The sequence below is a fragment of the Cebus imitator genome, unplaced genomic scaffold, assembly GCF_001604975.1.
Source record: "Cebus imitator isolate Cc_AM_T3 unplaced genomic scaffold, Cebus_imitator-1.0 Scaffold189, whole genome shotgun sequence".
Lineage (NCBI taxonomy): Eukaryota > Metazoa > Chordata > Mammalia > Primates > Cebidae > Cebus > Cebus imitator.
In genome coordinates this window covers 604,065-614,320 of record NW_016107504.1, presented here as the reverse complement: position 1 = coordinate 614,320, position 10,256 = coordinate 604,065, and the positions used below count along the sequence as shown (strand labels likewise).

The 10,256-nt window shown below is 44.0% G+C and overlaps 1 protein-coding gene across 3 annotated transcripts in view; it reads right to left on the bottom strand.

Moving 5' to 3' along the window:
- CLDN2 (claudin 2) overlaps positions 1–6,140 on the bottom strand; it is a 15,155-nt gene extending 9,015 nt beyond the window's left edge. The window contains exon 1 of one of the 3 annotated variants that reach the window (XM_017546444.2): positions 5,857–6,140. The gene's annotated coding sequence lies outside the window, so the exon portion shown is untranslated. The remainder of the gene's footprint in view (positions 1–5,856) is intronic. The other 2 variants (XM_017546443.2, XM_017546445.2) reach the window with 2 other exon arrangements.
- Positions 6,141–10,256: the final 4,116 nt, after the last annotated feature.

Below are 10,256 nucleotides of genomic sequence, written 5' to 3'. Positions count from 1 at the left end.
CCTCCCAGGCTCAAGCAATTCTCGTACTTCAGCCTCCTGAGTAGCTGGAGCCACAAGCATGCGCCACCATATCCAGCTAATTCTGTATTTTTAGTAGAGACAGGGTTTCACCATGTTTGGCCAGGCTGATCTCAAACTCCTGACCACAAGTGATCTGCCTGCTTTGGCCTCCCAAAGTGCTGGGATTACAGGAGTGAGCCACTGTGCTTGGCCTCATCATTCTCTTTCACCTGGACTATAACAACAGCTTTGTAAATGGTCTTTCTCCCAATTCATTCTCCACATCATTGCCAAGGTGATCTTTCAATACATTAATCTGATCAAGTCACTATTCTACATAAAACATTCCAGCGGCTCCCTATTTCTAAAGGGTGAAGTCCAAACTTGCTTGTATTCCATGACCTCTCAAGCTTCATCTCTTGCCATTTCTATCCTCATAGTCTATACTGTTGTGGAACTAAATTACTTCTAGTTCTTCAATCATGCCATGTGGTCTTTTGCTCCCAAATAGAAATAGAACAGAATGTTCCACGCAGAGTTCCACGTATTCTTCTTCCTTTGTTTAGTGCCTTCTCATCTTTCAGGATTCAGCACAGATGTCTCTTACTGTAGCTTGGGTCAGGTAACCCTCCTGTCTATTCTTACAGTATCTTGTGTTTACTTCCATCATAGTAATAATAATAATAATAATAATAATAATAATGGCAACACATGTGTAGTGTTTCTTATGGAACCATTATAAGCACTTTATACATGCTAACTTACTTAATCATCACAAGTTTGTTTTTTTTTTAATGGTAGGCACTAATAATCCTTATTGTACAGATGAAGAAACTGAGGCAAAATAGTACATTTTGCATTATGTTGCAATTTCCTGTTTAAACCCTATCCTTCCCTATTAGCCTGTGAGCTACTTGAGTGCAAGACTGCATCTTATTTATCTCTGTATCTCATGTGCTTTACATACTGCTTTACCCAGAGCAGCAATTCAAAAATTTTCTTCTTCTTCCTCTTCTTCTTCTCCTTCTTCCTTCTTCCTTCTTCCTCCTTCCTCCTTCCTCCTTCCTCCTTCCTCCTTCCTTCTTCCTTCTTCCTTCTTCCTTCTTCCTTCTTCTTTCTTTCTTCCTTCCTTCCTTCCTTCCTTCCTTCCTTCCTTCCTTCCTTCCTTCCTTCCTTCCTTCCTTCCTTCCTTCCTTCCTTCCCTCCCTTCCTCCCTCCGTCTCTCCTCCCTTTTCCTACCTCCTCCCCCTCAATCCTCCCTCTCGCCCCCGCCTCCTTGGCCGCGGAGGCCGCTGGGAGATGNCTTCCTTCCTTCCTTCCTTCCTTCCTTCCTTCCTTCCCTCCCTTCCTCCCTCCGTCTCTCCTTCTCCTTCTTCTTTTTTCTTTCTTCTTCTTCTTCAATGGAATCTCACTCCGTCACCCAGGCTGGAGTGCAGTGGCATGGCAACCTCTGCCTCATGGGTTCAAGTGATTCTCCTGCTTCAGTCTCCTGAGTAGCTGGGATTACAGGCATTCACCACCATGCCTGGCTAACTTTTGTTAGGCGTGTGTCACCATGCTTGGCTAATTTTTTTTGCATTTTTAGTAGAAACAGGGTTTCACTGTGTTAGCCAGGATGGTCTTGATCTCCTGACCTCATGGTCTGCCCACCTCGGCCTCCCTAAGTGATGGGACTACAGGCATGAACCACCACATCCAGCCCAAAAGCTATCTTCTGAATAAATGAATGAAGTCGGTAAAGAGGTTTGAGAGGCTCCATATGGCTACAATATGGGGACTTTCCAAATGAGTCAATAACGCCTCAGTGTAAGGGTCATTGAAGTGCTGCCCAATGTTGGAAAAGACGATTGAGAGAGGGATGGGGGATCAGATGAAGAAAGAGGCAAAGGGAGAGAGAAAGACAGAGAGCAGAGCTTCACTGTCTTTATGTCTTTCATTATATATATATAGTGAAGCTATTTCTGTATAACTTCTATATATTCACATTATATATAATGTATATATTATATATATATATATATATATATATATATATATATATATGCATTTGTGGAATATTTTGTCTCTTCAACCAAATTCTAAACAATTTGAGAGTGAAAAAATATATATTAAATGCCTATCATGCTTCCACAGCATTGGACACATGATTGATAGTCAGCACGATTAATCAGCATTGGAAACACCAATGCCAGTGTTCATGCAAAGCAATGCAGAGTAAGAGCTGATAAATGATGAGTCGAGAGGGAGACATAGTTTGAATCTCACCTTTGTCACTCATCTGCGGTTTCAAGAAAGCAAGTCATTTTTGTCATTGGCTTTCTTATTGCTGACCCTGGCACAATTGTACCTGTCCTGATCATGACTGTGCATCTCATTGAGCCCTTCAATGCTGCTTGGAAATCCTCTGCTTCTCCTGGTAAACACCCTCCTGATGACTACTTCAAATATTTACTTCTACTTTTTGAGCTCCCTACCCTACCTCCTCCTTGTGCAGTTATTACTTCTATCTTGATCATTCTCTTTGCAGCCAAGATCCTTAAGCCATTCATTATTGATGCCTCCATTTCTTCACCCTCCCACTCACTCCTCTGCCCTCTGCAGTCTGGCTTCTGCCATTAGCCCTCCACTGAAAATATTCTCACCAAAGCTGTCAGCTCTTTTCTTGTTCCAAAATTCAGTGATCATATCTCTGTCATTTCACCTTGTCTCTCTCCTTCATAAAACTATCTTCTCCCTTGTTTTCTGTAGCACCACTCCATTTTACCTACTTCTCAAAATGATTCTTCTAGTTTTCCTTTGTAAGTTCCTCTTCTTCTGCTCACTCTTAAAGTCTAACTATCCATCTCTGTCCCTCTAGCCCCCTCAGGGTTTCATCTAGACTTGTAGATGGCTCTTCCTATTCTTTGCATTCTCCATGGGTGATCTCATACACTCTGTCTCCTATCAGTGACTCTTGAATTTATACCTCTGCCACAGAGTTCTATCCTGAACTCAAGATTTGTGTGGTTAACAGTACTTGGATTTGCCCTACCTGAATGTTTTAATGGCCTCAAATTCAACATCTGCAAAGCTGGAATCATCTTCCCTTTTTCTCTCCCCATCCTTAAAATGCTCCTCATGGAGTGTTTCTTACCTCAGTGGGGCCATCACCCCAAAGTTAATAATGCAAGCCAGTCATCCTTGCTTTTCACCTCTTGTCGACATAAAATTAATAATAATGTACCATCAGGTCTGCCTTCAAAAATAGATCATGATTCCATCTACTTCTTTCTGTAGCCACTGCCCAAACCATAGTTCAAATTATGCAACCATCATTTCTTGTTCATTAGGAAATCTCATAGACACCTCAAATTGGTCTTTCTAATTACACTTCTACCCCAATCCAGCAATAATGAGTTACCCATCCAGTAGTCAAAGATCTTTGTAAAGTTGAAATCAAACTGTGCCTGTCTTGTCACCCTTTGCCAAGCTTAAAAATCTTCAGGTGCTCTTAAGTGTTTCAGAATGCAGTTCAAACTTTGCTAGCCCAGGAAACAAAGAAAGCCCTCCATTATTTCACCCCTGCTTTTCTTCACAGCCTCATCTCACACCATTAACCTTCAACCTCATGCTTTATGCTCCTATACATACACATATGATCCAGCCAAACCTAAGCACTTGAATTTTTCTGACTTTGCCTTTCTGTCTGTCTCCAAGCCCTTAAGCATGCATTTCTACCATCCACCATTTGCTTGGATAATTGCAAGTCATCCTTCAGGATTCATCCTTGCCTTGAAACCGTCTTTGGGCCATCCCTGCTGCTTAGCCAGGCTGGGTTCAATACTTTTCCTTTCTTCTGCCTGTTTGTATCTGAGATTTTAGTGAGAGTTGGTGAGATATCTTGAGGTTTTCAAGGGGAAGACCTACTGCTTGGCAGAGGAGCAGCTCCTGCTTCAGCCTTCCTGGGATGGCAGCAGAAGAGCCAAGCTTGAGTTTCCCAAGGAAATCAACAGTGTCCCCAAGAGGAAAGCCTCTACCCAGAGCCTGTCATAAGTAGTAGTAAGTAGGCAAGTATTTTGGGATGAGGGAGAAGGAAGAGTCAAGAAAATGCCATTATTGAGGCTTGGAATCTCTAGAGTCTGACTTGGCATAGCAGCATAGCCGAATAGGATGAAGAACAAATTATTGGAGCTTATTCAAGTGTTAGAAATGGCCCCATGGCGGAGGGTGGGGGGTGGTTCAGCTTTCTGCCAGGGTTAGGAAGACCAGTTAAATGGCAAGTGGTTGGGTGGTGAGTCAGGCTGGATTCAGCCAGGTTTGTGTTTGTCTGATGAGCAGTAGAGGTGAAGGCAGACATGGTTTAAAGGGTCCTAGAGTTAGAATCAAAAGATCTAGCTTCTTCTTGTGTCAGTCCTGGAACCTGTTGAGGAAGTTCCATAGCTTATCTAGGCCCTAGTTTGCCATCTCCAAGATTTTGAGTCTCAAATAACGCCATGGGGACAGGAAGCTACTTTGACAAATATGGAAGACTGAAGAGCTGTTATTAGAAGCAGGCAGCTTTAATGGAAACCTCTCTTTGAGGGATTCTCCTAGAAGCCAAATGCCGGCTGCTCTGGAGGTACAGAGAACTCCAGGCCTTGCCAATTGAATTTGTCCTCTGGGCATGTGGCCAACATACTCCATGGCCCAAGGACTGGGCAAGAAAATTTCACTTAGGATCCTTACCTAATCTTCCCTAGTGGGGAGATTGGAGCTGCAGGAGAGGATTAGGAGGGTCAAGACTGACCACAGCTCCTGACTTAACCCCTTCTCACCTGGGTACTTTCCCTGCTATTCTCCCCATCTCTTGCTCCAAGAGTCTTGTGCATGGTACTCTTTCTTGGCGGTACCCTCCTAAGACTACACGGCACAGGACACTAGGGGCTCCCAGGCTCAAGGAGGGAACTGATGTGGCCTTCTGGGGGTGATGGTGACCACCACAGCCCTTTTCTGTCAGTCAGCCTCATTTCTCCATCCCTTGATCTCACTGCCCCTCATAAGAATCTGAGACACTTGCCCCCTTCTCTTAACCTCACTCCCAGCTGCCAAGGGCACTAGTAGGTGGCAAAGCCATTCTCTTGAGGCCCTACTTTCTCGAAAGTTTGTCCTTAGAGCAGTTCATCTTTCCTTCTGCATCAATTGATTGTTAGCAGTTGAGAGAATTGCATCTGGATTGAGAGATTTTCTAAATTGTTTGAAAAAGAAGTTCATTTTTCTCCTGATCATCAAAGAAAAGCATTCTCACTTTAGAACACTGGAAAACACAGAAAGGCAGAATTTAGAAAACAAAAATAACCTATGATCTCCCTAGCCAGAAGTGCTGTGAATGTTTTGGTTCCAACTTCATTTTCAAAGAGGGGTAAAGAGAGTAATGCCTCAGTCCAAAGAAGGAATTTTTAATGACAGACTTGCAGATGAGTTGGGGAGAGTCATTGAAAGGCTTCATGGGGAAACTCTATGATCTCACTCAGGAACCCACCTTCTGTTACCCCCCTAAGTCTTCGTGCCAAGGAGGGCACTGGAGCTGGCTGTAAGGGAGTGCCCCTCCTCAGCCCCCTACACTTAGGCAGAGAGGTAAACTGTGGCTCCCTCCCTCCAATTTTTATCCCAGTCCTTTTAACCCCTCCAAACCAGAAAATATCTGATTTGGAGAGTGCTTGCCCTGGTCCTCAAGTTTTGAAGACTAGAACCTTTGTGATAGCTTTGAGGAAACAAATACAATCACCCCAATGCCACCGGAATTTCACCTCCCATACCCTTCACTCAGAAACGCAAGGTGGCCCAGCCTGACTCCACCATGGGGTGAATGGATAGTGACTAGGAAGGAAGAGTGCCCACCTTAGTGAATTTAAAAGGCAGCAACTATATCAGGATGGAGATACTTACAGGGCAGTTCTTTGCAGAGCCTTGGAGGGGGCGATGCCCCTGGAGAGGGAGAAAGGGATCCTGAGGGAGGGGAGCGAAGTGCAAAGGACCACGGGCTGAGGTGATAAAGGATTTCTAATCATTAACCACAGCTTTGCAAAATCCTTCTGCAAATCTGAGCTGTGGGTCAGAGACTTATTACAGATCAGAATTAAACCCCTGGAGGCTGGGAAAGATTGAGGTACTTTAAAAAAAAAAAGGTTTGGTGGGTTTTGTGTGTATTTTTTTTCCTGTCAAAAACTCCACTCCAGCTGGGCTTTTGTGTGGTGACCTCTGTGAACCCAGGAGAGGCCTTGTGGGGAGGGGGATTTGGCCCAAGGAGGAATTCAGAACATTCCAGCTTTGAGGGTGGTGAGAGGAGGGGGCTCTGTCTTTCCAATTAGGTGTCCCTGGCTAGCAGCCCTGAAGCCCAGCAGGGAGTAAGCCGCATAAACACAGCCCTGGTGAGCCAGTGCCCAAGCAGCCCTGCGGGGCCTGCAGCCCCACAGACTTTGCTACTCAGCTTGATTCTCTGGCAAGTCCTCAGCCCTACCCCACCCCTCAGGTTGATCCCAAGGCTCAAGGTCAAACATGGGTACTGTAGGTTCAGACTTTGAGTTCAAACAGCAGGTCCCCCAAGGTAGAACTGAGGAGGCCAGCATAAGGGCAGGGCTCCCCTTTTAACAGCACTTGGCAGTGCCATGCAATATGCCATTTAAGCCCCTCAAAAGTGCTGTGGAGGCCAGGTGCAGTGGCTTACTCCTGTAATCCCAGCAGTTTGGGAGACTGAGGTGGGTGGATCATCTGAGGTTAGGAGTTCGAGAACAGCCTGGCCAACACGGTGAAGCCCTTTCTCTACTAAAAATACAAAAATTAGCTGGGCGTGGTGGTGCACACCTGTAGTGCCAGCTACTCAGGAGGCTGAGGCAGGATAATTGCTTGAAGCTGGGACTCGGAGGTTGCAGTGAGCCAAGATCGTGCCACTGCATGCCCCAGCCTGAGTGACAGAGTGAGACTCCGTCTCAAAAAACAAACAAAAAACAACAAAAACAAAATGTGCTGTGGAGTAGAGTGCAGTGACTGGGTTTCCTCTCCCAAAGCAAAAAAAAAAAAAAAAAAGCTTTCTTTTTTTTTCTAAATAGAAAAATACTAGATGCTATTGAAAGGAATTCAGACAATGAACTATAAAGAAGAAAATAGAGGTCCTCATGCCACTAGCCAGACATAATCATTGCTAACATTTTTATGTATTGTAGAAGATATTAATAGGATTTGTTTTATAAAATTGAATCACATTACACCTACAATTTATGTAACCTTCCATCATTTGTAAATAATGTATCATGAGCCTATTTCCATGTCAATTAAAACACAGAACTACATCATTCTGTCATGGCTGCACTGCATTCTATCATATAAAATATGATTTATTTAATCATTAACTACTAGGCATTTTGTTACTTTCATTTTTGACTACTATAACTTAGCATCTTTGCGCATAATACTGACAAAGTCTTAGGAATAGAATTGCTAGGTGAAAGAGTGTGCATGCATTAAAGATCAATACAACATATTACAAAGTAGGACGGCCATTACTATTTCCTAGTAACCTAGGCCCAATGAGACGAAAAGAGTTGTCCAACATTCCAAGTTGAACAGTAATAGTTAGACCTGGAATCTAGGTCTGCAGATGTCTAACTTGGCAAAGTTTGCAGTCTACCACGCTAACTCCCTCCCAAGGATTCCCATGTATGAATGATAAGGTTAGTGGCCACTGTTCATTGAACACTTTTTAGGTACCAGGCACTGTGCTGAGGCGTTTCCTATCCATAGTCTCACTGAGCTAGTACAGAGCAGAGCAAGGCCTGGATACCAAACGTGGCCACCTCTAGAGCTTGCCTTGTAATCATTATGCTTGACTCTCTTTTTCAAGTCGTCATCAAAGCAAACAGTTGGATTTGTTGCCTATGGTGATCTCAGTGAAGCAAACCAAAATTTGTCCTCCTTCCCAAGGTGGCCCATCCCTATCTTGCAGGTACAAATGGGGCACTGATCCCCTGGCAGTGTTCCTGAGCAAGGGCCTCTCCAGGGTGCTCTCTCTTGGCAGGCTGGGACAGGGTAAAAGGGCAGCCATGCCTGAGCTCAGGCCTGGGGAGTCTTTGAGCATGAAAACAAGCAAGGCTGAAGGGGTGGGAGGGATACCAGGCTAATCCTCTAACCAACTATGTGACCTCAGGCAAGTCTCTCCATTTTCTTTTTCCAGGCTTCACCCAGCCGAATTCCCAAGGCTGGGTGAATGAATGTAAATGCATTTTGACAAGTAGAAAATGCTGATTGAATGCAGAATATTAGAATTTGTAGTAGAGGGGCACCTTATCGGTTCATAGTGACTGTACAATTGAGAATAGGAAAAGGCAGAATCTTAGGGGCAGGTGCCAGGGCGGATGAGGAGACTGTGTTGGCAGGATGTGGTTTCCAGATTGGCAATCATTCAAGAACTGGGTTCTAACACTGTGTTTCCTTCAGGTCGGCATTGTCAGATCCTGGTGGAATCATGCCAAAGATTATGACTCCTTAGTATTGAGCCTGGAAGGTTCTTTAGCAATCCTTCTGCCAAGACCCCTGCTGAGATCCAAAGAGCTTAGATGAGTGCGGTAATGGAGAGGGGGCTGAAAGAACAGGAAAGAAAAGCAGCATTTAGTTCAGGAGACAAGTGAGTGGGGAGAGAACAAAGGGGGGGAAATAAGAGTATGGGAAGAGGTGGGTTCGAGAGAGAGAAAAGGGGTCTTTGAGGAAGAAAATCTAAGAGAGTTCTGTAGAAAGCAAGGTCTTGAAGGAGAGGGAGGATATGGTGCTATGAAAAGAGGAATCTAGAAGGAGAAATAAGAGAGATTCTAAGGAAGAGGGTGCCGGAATGGGAGGACTCTGGGAGAAGGAGCTTAGAGACATTTCACCCTCACTATTCCACCAATAGAAGTTCTTGTCACAGTTACCAATGACCACATGTCACCAAATCCAATGGCCACTTTTTAATTAATGTCCATGACCTCTATGCAACATTCAATGCCCTTGATAATCTGGTTCTTCTTGAAATGTTTTCTCCTCTTGGCCTGTGTGATAACAACACTCCCCTGGTTTCCCTCTTATCTTTCTGGGTACTTCTTCATTTGTTCCCCCACCTCTGCCAGACCCTTACATATGGGGTCTTCTCAGGAGCCTGAACTAAGTCCTTGTTCCTCACTCTGCATTCTGACTCTGGGAAGTCTCATTTATCCTCTGTTGTTTCAGTTATCCTCAATCATCTGACAACTTCCAAATCATAATTTTCAGCCCAGACTCATCTGAGCTTCATACATCTATATACTGGCATCTCCATTTGGATAGCTGAAAGGTGTCTCAAATGCAACATGTCCAGGGTCTTGCTCTGTTGCCTAGATTGGAATGCAGTGGCATGATCACAGCTCACAGTAACCTTGAACTCCTGGACTGAAGCAATCCTCCTGCCTCAACCTTCAATTAGCTGAGACTACAAGCATGTGCCACCATGCCCAGCTAATTTTTATATATATATATATAATATATATATATATATATATATATGATCACATTTATATAGATAATAATATTTATATAGTCACATTTATATAGATAATCATATTTATATAATCATATATAATCATATTTATATAGATAATCATATATATATATATTTGTAGAGATGGCGTCTCACTATATTGCACAGGCTAGTCTCAGACTCCTGGGCTCAAGTCATCCTTCTGCTTCAGCCCCACAAAACGCTGGGATTATAGGTTGAGCCACTATGCCCAAAATTGTATCCTTGATTTCCCTTTGAACTGAAACCAGTCCTCCCTTAGTCTTCACTCTTTGAAAAAGCCAACTGTTTAAGCCAGAAACCTCAGAGTTAGCCTTAATTCCATTATTTTCTTTCCGACCCTCATTGCATCTGAACTGTAAGTCTTTCCCATTCTACCTCCAAAATTTAGCTGTTTGGTCCATCTGCTGGTTTCCACTTCCACTCCCCTTAGCATCATCTCTCACCAGGATGCAGCAATACCCTTCTGATTTTCCTACTTCTCCTTTTGGCTTTCTGCAGTCCATTCTGTACATAGTAGTATGATTTAGCCCCTACCTAGCTCTCCAAACTGGTTTCACACTACTCTCCTCACTCCCTACTCTCCCAACTGGCTTCCTTTCAATTTCTCAAGCCTACCATGGTCTGCCTCCCCTTTAGGCCTTTACAAGCCCCGTTCCTTCTGCCTGGAACTCTTTCTGGACCCTGACCCTACCCCACCTTCAGATGGTTTTGTCTGGAA